This window comes from Lathamus discolor, chromosome 3 (genome assembly GCF_037157495.1).
Source record: "Lathamus discolor isolate bLatDis1 chromosome 3, bLatDis1.hap1, whole genome shotgun sequence".
Lineage (NCBI taxonomy): Eukaryota > Metazoa > Chordata > Aves > Psittaciformes > Psittacidae > Lathamus > Lathamus discolor.
The window spans coordinates 137,869,127-137,877,343 of record NC_088886.1 but is presented as its reverse complement, the minus strand read 5'-3'; positions in this window follow the sequence as shown (position 1 = coordinate 137,877,343).

Genomic DNA, 8,217 nt, shown 5'->3' with positions numbered 1-8,217 from the left:
TGCAGAGGGAGTGGTGAGTTGTGTAGTTGCTTAGATTGCATAGGACCTGCCCTATACGTGCAGGTCTGCAGTTGCTGAGGACACGCTCAGGTGTCAGTCACAGCTTCCCCTCAGTGATAGATAAAATGCGGTTGTGTTACCAATTGTGGGTAGTTTCTTAAAATAAAGCTGCTAAGGAGTCATTTGTGTAATGAGGGTAGAAGACTTCCGCACATTCCTATAGCCATAAAAGAGGAGTTTGATCATAACGAGGCACTGTTGCATTGCGCCACTGCTGAAGAAGGGAGGGAAGGGTTATATGTGTATAATTGAAGCTCTTTACAGTTGGAATAATGCAGGATGAGCGTGCCTAGGGCTTTTCTCGCAGCTGAAGGAGAATTCAGCCTAGCATTTCACCTTGAGCCAGCAAAAACGTGGTTCCTACGTTCAATAAGTTCCATGTGTGAGATTAGTCTTGATGTTGAACAATCCCTCTTGATTTTCCCTTGATGTTAAGGCAACTCTGCAGCAAAATGCAATTAAGTCCATGATTACTTTATAGAATGAGATACCAGGTCCCAGGTTTCCTTTTTGAAATGTGCAAAATATATTCTCCTAACCGCCCCCCCTCCTTCCTTAGCAGGCTTTGCTGAGCCCTTCAGGGGACTCAAGGGGGCTGCCCCGTGGTGGGCTGGTTGCCCAGGGCCCGAGGTCCCCCCAGGATCGTCCTGGTGGAGGGTGAGGATGCTGATGAACAGCAGATGGGAAGCGCTCTTTAAAGCGAGGATTCATTCTTCTCCAAACTGGCTTTGCTCTAAAAGGATGCGGTTGCTGAAATAGAAAAGGGAATGTGTTTTCCACCTCCTCATCCCCAATTCAAATCTAGCCCCAGCTGACAGTGAGCGGGAGTCATTAGCACGCCAAAGCAGCCATGTCCCGCATGAAGCGAGCTTGGTGACTCCTGGGCCAGTTTCTAATGCACAGATGGTAAAATAATCCCACTGCCCTGCTTGCCAGCTTTGTTTGCTGCCTGCCTGCGAAAGGCCAGAGCATGACTAGGGACTGCATTACCCCTTCCACCTCTTGGAGACAGACCGGCGGGCAGTGTGGGGAAAGCTGCATGTACTAAAGCATGTGGCTTCACCACGCGTCAGCGAGTTGACTCGTGGACCCAGGCAGACGGCTGACACCCCTGGAGCTCCCAGCTCTTTGCTCCTCCCTTCCCCTGGATGTCTCCACCTCATGGCAGAAACATCTGCACTGTACGTGAAGCAGCCTCTGGCTGCCTACATGTTACAGCCCTGCAGATTAAAGTCATCTGGGGCCGATTCTTGGTCCCCCCATGCATCAGGGTGTATAGTAGTGTTTGGGGGTTGATCTATGTGTAGTTCAGCTGTCTGTGCTGTGGCTGGGGGCCGAGGGACAGCTGGGACAGCAACTGCTTTAGCAGTCCAAGTTTAATCTGCCTGCGTCCGTGAGTCAGCACCCTCTGAGTGCATCTGTCTCCAGCACCGAGGCAGGACACGCATGCCGGAATAGCACAGCCTTGCTTTAAAATCCAGACGACTGGGAGGAGGGGGAAGAGCAGGCTCAAGTGAGCTGTTAAGCAATCGCTAATGACAGAGTGACACAGCTCCGGCTCTGCATGGATTGAGTAAGGAGTGCTACGATGAGAGATGCTCATTTAAACATAGCTCCTTCAGTGACTCCCCAGCTGCAATGGCTTATCGGGAAGCCTAGGCATCTGAGCATTGCGTATTCCTGGGTCAGCCCAAGGAGGAGAATGCATCCCAGCAGCGCCTTTTCCTTGCAATTAATGCATTTGCTTGATGCAAGCGCTGTAAAGAATTGCAGCCCTTGCTTGTAGGCACACTTTGTGCTGTCTGAGTGGCAGGGCTTTGTGAGAGCTACTCCTCCTGAGCTTTGGGTTTGCCTGTACTGCATGCCAGCTACAGAGTGAAATGCTTGGGTACCCATCCCCTGGCCCAGGCAGGACAAAACAAAGCCCCGTGGGAGCTTGGGCTTTGATCCTTCTCACTTGTAAAGGGGTTGAGTTGGTGCTTCCCTGCTCCCTATTTACCTGTCGCAAACCTACCCTGTGCCACCCCACCTGTGCCACAGTTCGCTTTCTAGATCCAAAAAGCATCCAGGAGGGTAATTTGGGGGTTTTTTTACTCTCACAGAAGTTAAACTTGGAAATGTGTGTAAAATAAATATGTAGTCATTTTCCTGACACCTGAATTTGGAAGCAAAAATTGCCTTACTGAACGCAGGATCCAGAAGTGTTTGCTGGCTCATTCATTACGTTTGCGTGCAGCTACACATACTGGTTGTGTTTATCTGTACCAGCCAGAGCTTCACCTGTAATCCAGGAGATTAATTGGGTTTACCTGCACCAAGTAGTAAGCAAGGAAGACCTTGCTAGAGCAAGCTGTGCTGGGAGGATGGAGGTGGAGGGTTAAAATGACCATGGTGCAAGTAAATCACCCTGCAGTGATGCCTGTAACTGTGTTTTGTATTGTAAACATCTCTCTGTGTATCCACCTGGTGAAAATGTGAAAGGATTTGAGGTTGTGTTCTTGCTGCTCCTTATCTGAATGTATTTACATCTGTTACACCCTCTGCAGGGCTCTCCTCCTTTGGCAGCACCTGGCTAAATACTGCCTGCAAAACTAGCTAGGGCCAGCCCAAAACGCCTGCCTCTGCGCAGAGAAACCCATTGCCCTCTCCCAGCCCTTCAGCTCCCATTTGGCTTATGGTAACTGCATACGCCAGGCTTTGTCCTTCCAACTCTGCCTGCTTTGCCCTCCTTTAAGTGAGATTCAGGGGAAGCAAACCAACCGTCTCATTGCTATGGGAGGAGCTCTGCCACGCGTCGCATCAATTCATAGATGTTTAAAGCCGGAAGGCACCGTTCTGTTCCTCTCTCCTGACCTCCCTCCCTCATAACACAGCCCATTAAATGCCACCCCGCCAGCACGGTGACTTGTGGTTGAATTAAGAGCACCCCTGGTAGGAGGACACCCAGCCTTGATTTAAAGGCTCAGGGTGACAGATTCAGCCCAGGCCTTGAGCAGTTTGTCGCAGGGGTTAATCCCCCTCCCGCCGGGAGTTTGTCTTGGTTCACTTTCACATCATTAAACGTGGTTTTACCTTTGCGGTAGATGGACGATGCCTCTCCTGCCCCTTCTGTGTTCTCAGGAGGGGAGAGGTGATGGAGAAGTGAAATTCCCCAAGGGCACATCAGGAAGCGGTAGTCCAAACCCCTGCTCTGACCGTGAGTGTTGTCCTCCTCTGGCTGCAGCTCTGATGGAGGATCTCTTCTCTCCGTGCCCTTGGAGAATGCCTGCCAAAGCCTCATGCACCCTTCTCCCATTTCCACCCCTACCAATACTGCTGCTTGCCCATGAATGGCCCTTTTCTCTGTCTACATTATAACTGATCACCAGACTTTTCCCATTAAGTGTACTGGGAGGAGACCAGCCCGTTCCGACTCTTCTGGGCCCAACGGGGTTTGCTCCTCCGCAGAAGCAAACGGTGGCGACTGTTGCATTCCCTGAGCTGGCCGGGTCCACACAAGCTCGCTCTTTTATGTTCCCTTTTGGAATTTCACCAGAAAGGAGTGCTTGCAGTACCTGGCCATGTTGTGACTCAGTGTATAATGGAGATGTCTTTGTCAAAGAAAAGGAAAAAAAGAAAAAGAAAAAAAAGAAATAAATTAAAATTTAGTAGAAACACAGCTCGCGTTTGGGGTGATCCTTCTGCTTCCACAGGCTCCTTCCCCAACGGCCGGCTGAGGAGCCGCCGCTCAGTCTGCGGGGCTGCGCTTCCACCACTCCCCTCCGTCTCCCCATCAGAGACGGCTGCCAGTACTAGAAGTGGTCGAACAGTTGGAAGAAGCCTTTTCCCTTTGGATTTTCACTTGCCCAGAACTCTCGGAAAAGCCTGCCAGCGGGAAAGCCAAACTTCGGGACGATCTTCCCGTGTCAGAAACCATTTTGTAGGTTAAAAAGCAGCGTGTCAGGGAACACGTCCCCACCGACCTGGCAGGGAAAGGGAAGGGGAAAACGCAAAGCAGCAAACAATCTGGGTTTGGTTCAGGGTTTGGAGGGGGTTTAGAGGGAGGGAAGCGAATTCCGGGGTTGTTCCTTTCCAGCTAATTTGACTCATTACTGTTCCAAGAAGCGAGAAGCCATTAGAGCTCTTAAGCATCAGCTCCCTCCCTGCACGGCCGGGATGCCTGGAATGCTGTCAGAGCCGCTGGAAAAGAAAACCATTATGGATGGTCACACTTAATTCCTTTTCTCTCTTTTTTTAAGGCACGCTTTATCCCGAGCCCTGGTATTTTTTCCGCAAAGTAGGAAATATTTTTTCATCTCGTTTTGCCTAATGGATTGGATGCGAAAAATATTCCTCTGGCAAGCGAACACCCTGAGAGTTGTTTGACTTGTCACGACGTTATGTATCGGCCCCGGAGGCCCCTGCCCCTGCTTCCCCTCTCCCGGTGCTGTTTACGGTGCGACGCGCTGTAATTTATGGCGAGGCTGGTTGTGACCTTGCATGCGTCTGCTGGGGCGAGCCGCAGCGCGCTTCCCCGCACCAGCCCCGCTTTGCATGCGCAGGATGAATGAATTTAGTGCTCCCAAAAGGACGAGGATCCGAGTGGGTTGGCGGTGGGGAGGGGAAAAATAATACTACTAATAATCCACAGCCTGGAGGAGAAATAAACACTGAGGGTTTTGTTCCTCTTTGACCAGTGTTGCCCTGTGTTTATGGCCTTGCACTTGCCTTTATCAGAGCAGAGAAATCAAATTGTCTATGGCTGCGGAGCTGGAGATTGCAGCCGTAGCGTTGTAGCCACAATGGGCATCACCCAGCCCTGCCGTGTGCTGCTGGACCAGTGGCTATGCAGTGCTCTGGCCACTGCCCAACAACTGCATGACCCAGGCGCTGCACTGAAGCTTTCTACATCTAGTGTGTCAGTGCGGACGCAAGCTGGCCCCGCAGCCCTGCCGTTGGCTCCTGGCTGAATGGCAGCTCCCGGCTCAGTTGGCTGAATTTGGGCTTGTTGGGTTTTTTATTGCAATCTGTTCACTTATTTCCCTTCCCAGCTCTGATTGGAAGCAAAACTCCCGTAAAGCTGCAGTCTGTGCTGGGGGACGCTGTCAAAGGCTTGCTGGGAGCAGCATGGGATGTGGCGGGTGCCCTCTCCACGTCTCCTACTTAGCTGGCTGACCAAGATGAATATCTATGTCCTTTTAATGGGAAAAGTACAACAAAAATAAGCAGAACCCCGGTTGGAAGCGGGGGGGCTGGAAGGAGCCCCTCTGCTCGCGATGCGCTGTGACCGCGCGGCTCCAAGCCGCAAGCCCGATGGGCAGCACAACCAGGCAGCCAAACGCAGCCCTGAACAAGTAGCCCTGTGAGGAAGGGGAGCTGTCAGGTAGGCTGGGGCCCAGGCCTGAGCCGCGTTAGGCGCTGGCAGGAACGCCCCGTGAATAAATCATGCGGATGAGGGGTATTTTCAAGCAGAAGTTGTCCTTGCTGCTCCGCTTCGCAACCTTTATTTGTGCTGCTGATGGGAGCCGAAGCCTGCGAGCTTTAATGCTCTCCTGGCTGGCAGAGGAGAGCTGGCAGGGGCTCGGGGTGCCGAGAGGGATGCTGATGGGGACAGAAGGTCCCACCATGCTGAGAGCATCACCCGTGGGCTGGGGAGTGCAGCCTGTGACAGCTGGGTCCCCACTGGCCAGGCAGTGTTGGGGTGGCTGATGCAGCTGTCCTGCCCCGGCTCCATCGCCCTCCGCAGTGTCAGACAGGGGGATTTATACGTATTTTGAGTTCATTTTTATAGCCAGCACCTGTGAGGCCAGCGCCAGGCAGGGATAACAGAGGAGGCCACGACACAGGGAGCCAGGACAGCAGCGTGAGCACGGAGAGCTGGGCTGGGGGAACGGGGAAACTGAGGCACAGCCACCTCAATGTGCCTTGGGGCGACGCTTGGAGCTGGGGGCTGCGGCTGCGGCTGCGTTTGGAGCCGGGGCAGGATCCGCAGCTCTGGCAGCCCCGCGGGGGCCGGGGGGGGACACGCTGAATCGGGTGCATTCAGCGCAGCACAGCTGGTGCGGGCTGCGGAGCGGGGGGGCTGCAGTTGCTCCTGACACTTTTGCCTCTGAATGTGATGATAAACTCCCTTTCCCGATTAGCGCTGATCCCTCTGCCTCCAAAACAGTTGGCCCTAATGAACATACGGCCCAACAGCTGTAAGCGGTTATACATATGCATGGATATATATATTTATCCCCCCCCAGCCCATCCATATATACTGGAGATCACAGCTGTTGCTATTCTTCCTTGCAATGCAGATCAGACGCTCTCTCTCTTTGGAGTCTTACTTGACCTATTTTGCAGGCGCAAGATTTTTTGTGATGATGATTTCCCCAGTTGGTGCTTTTGATTCTGCCTGAAACATCTTGATTGAAGGCAAACAATGGCAGCTCCGGCAGCCGGCAGCGCCCCGCACCCCCGGCAGCCGCCACGCGCCGCTGGGGGGGACCAGGGACCCGCCGGCTGCTCCGGTCCCCCTTCCCTGTGCCCACGGGACACGGCGCTGCCGCCTGGCCCATCAGCTCGGACACGCAACCGGGACCTCGGGGCTTGCGCTGGTGTCCCCGTCCTCTGCCACCTCCAGCTGGGCTGTGCCCTGCTCGGCCCTGAGCCCCCTGTTCCACCAGCCCGGCGGTGATTCCACCACCCTTGGGGTGCCTCAGCTTTAAGGCCAGGGGAGGAGACGGTTCCAGAGCTGGCAGGAATGGCAAAACCCCGGTGGCTGCTGCATCCCTGAGTGCAGCGATGCTCTGCAGTGATGGAGATCTTCCAGGCCCTTCCTGCAGGGACCCCAAGTCCCTGCTTGTGGCTCAGTGCAAGGTTTTGGGTCCGACAGGGACTTCTACAGCCCCCACAGCCATGCGGGGTGCCCCAAAGAAGGCCCCCAAAGTTGCTGCATGCCGGCAATGAGAAGCATCCATCCGCGTGCACAAAGACATTTCTTGTTTGGCGTTTCTGTTCGAAGCGCGTCCTTCGTCCAGGTTTATCCAGCAAATGGGACGTTCCTGTCCTGGCCCAGCTGGAGGATGCAAAGCAGGAGGCAGGAGGGGAGGATGGAGGCAGGAGAGGAAGAAGCCAAAAGTAAGTTTTTATAGCGCTAAGGCTGCACTTTCCGCCTCCATCCTGGGCCCAGAGCTGCTGCAGCTGCAGCAAGGCTCCATCCCTGTCCCCTTCCGTCCATCCCAGGGGCACTGCAGCCAAACCAGGGGCTGCGAAACACCAACCCTAAGGGTCCATTAGGGCCCCTGCATGTAAGCGGCACCCTGAGGCGTCCCACCCTTGCACAGCTGCGTCCCCTGAGCCCCTCCATGGGCACTGGCCTAAAAGGAGGGAATTACTTCAGAACTACAAACCCCAACCCAAACCCCACCAAGCCACCAGTGATTCATCCCAGGCAGCGAGTCGCCTCATTTATTCATTACGAGATAATACCCAAATCTGGCTAATTAATATTCCTGCATATTTTCCAGGCGCTGATGAGGTATCTTAAACATCTCGCCGAGATGGGCTTTCATATTTATAAGGTTGATGTGCAAACTCAAATTGATGCCATCTAAATATACCCCGCATGTATAAGCATGGGGCTTCGCTCGCAGGGCGCCGGGGGGGTTCCCTGGGTGCACACCCCGGCTTGAAGCAGCACCCGGAGGCTCGGCGGGTGGGAGAGCTGCCCACAGAGGTTCCTATGAGCTGGTGGGTGATGGAGCGCTGTCCGTGTCCGTAAGGACGTGCGGTCGGTTTCCTTGGGGAAGGGGAGCGGAGCGCAGCAGGCACTGACCCAGTGGTGGCCACGCGGTCAGCAGTGCTTTGGGGCACACGGCTGGATGTGCCGACAGCCCCCGGAGCAGGGCCTGCAGCTTCCTGCTGAAACCCTTTTCCAAGGTTAAAAATAGGACTTGGTTGCAAACTGAAAGCCTGGTTTGCATTCGCCCTCATTATGTTGATTGCTTATTTACATGTATGCAAATGGAGGAAGAGGCAGCGGCTCCTCCACCTGGGGACCCCTCGGCACGGCAGAGCCTGAACCCCACCGGGTGAATCCCTGCTGAGGGATGGCCCCTGGATCAGCCTGGAAACGAAGCATCAGCCGCCCTCATGCACCCATCCGGGGACGAGCCGCAGCCCCGCGCCCGG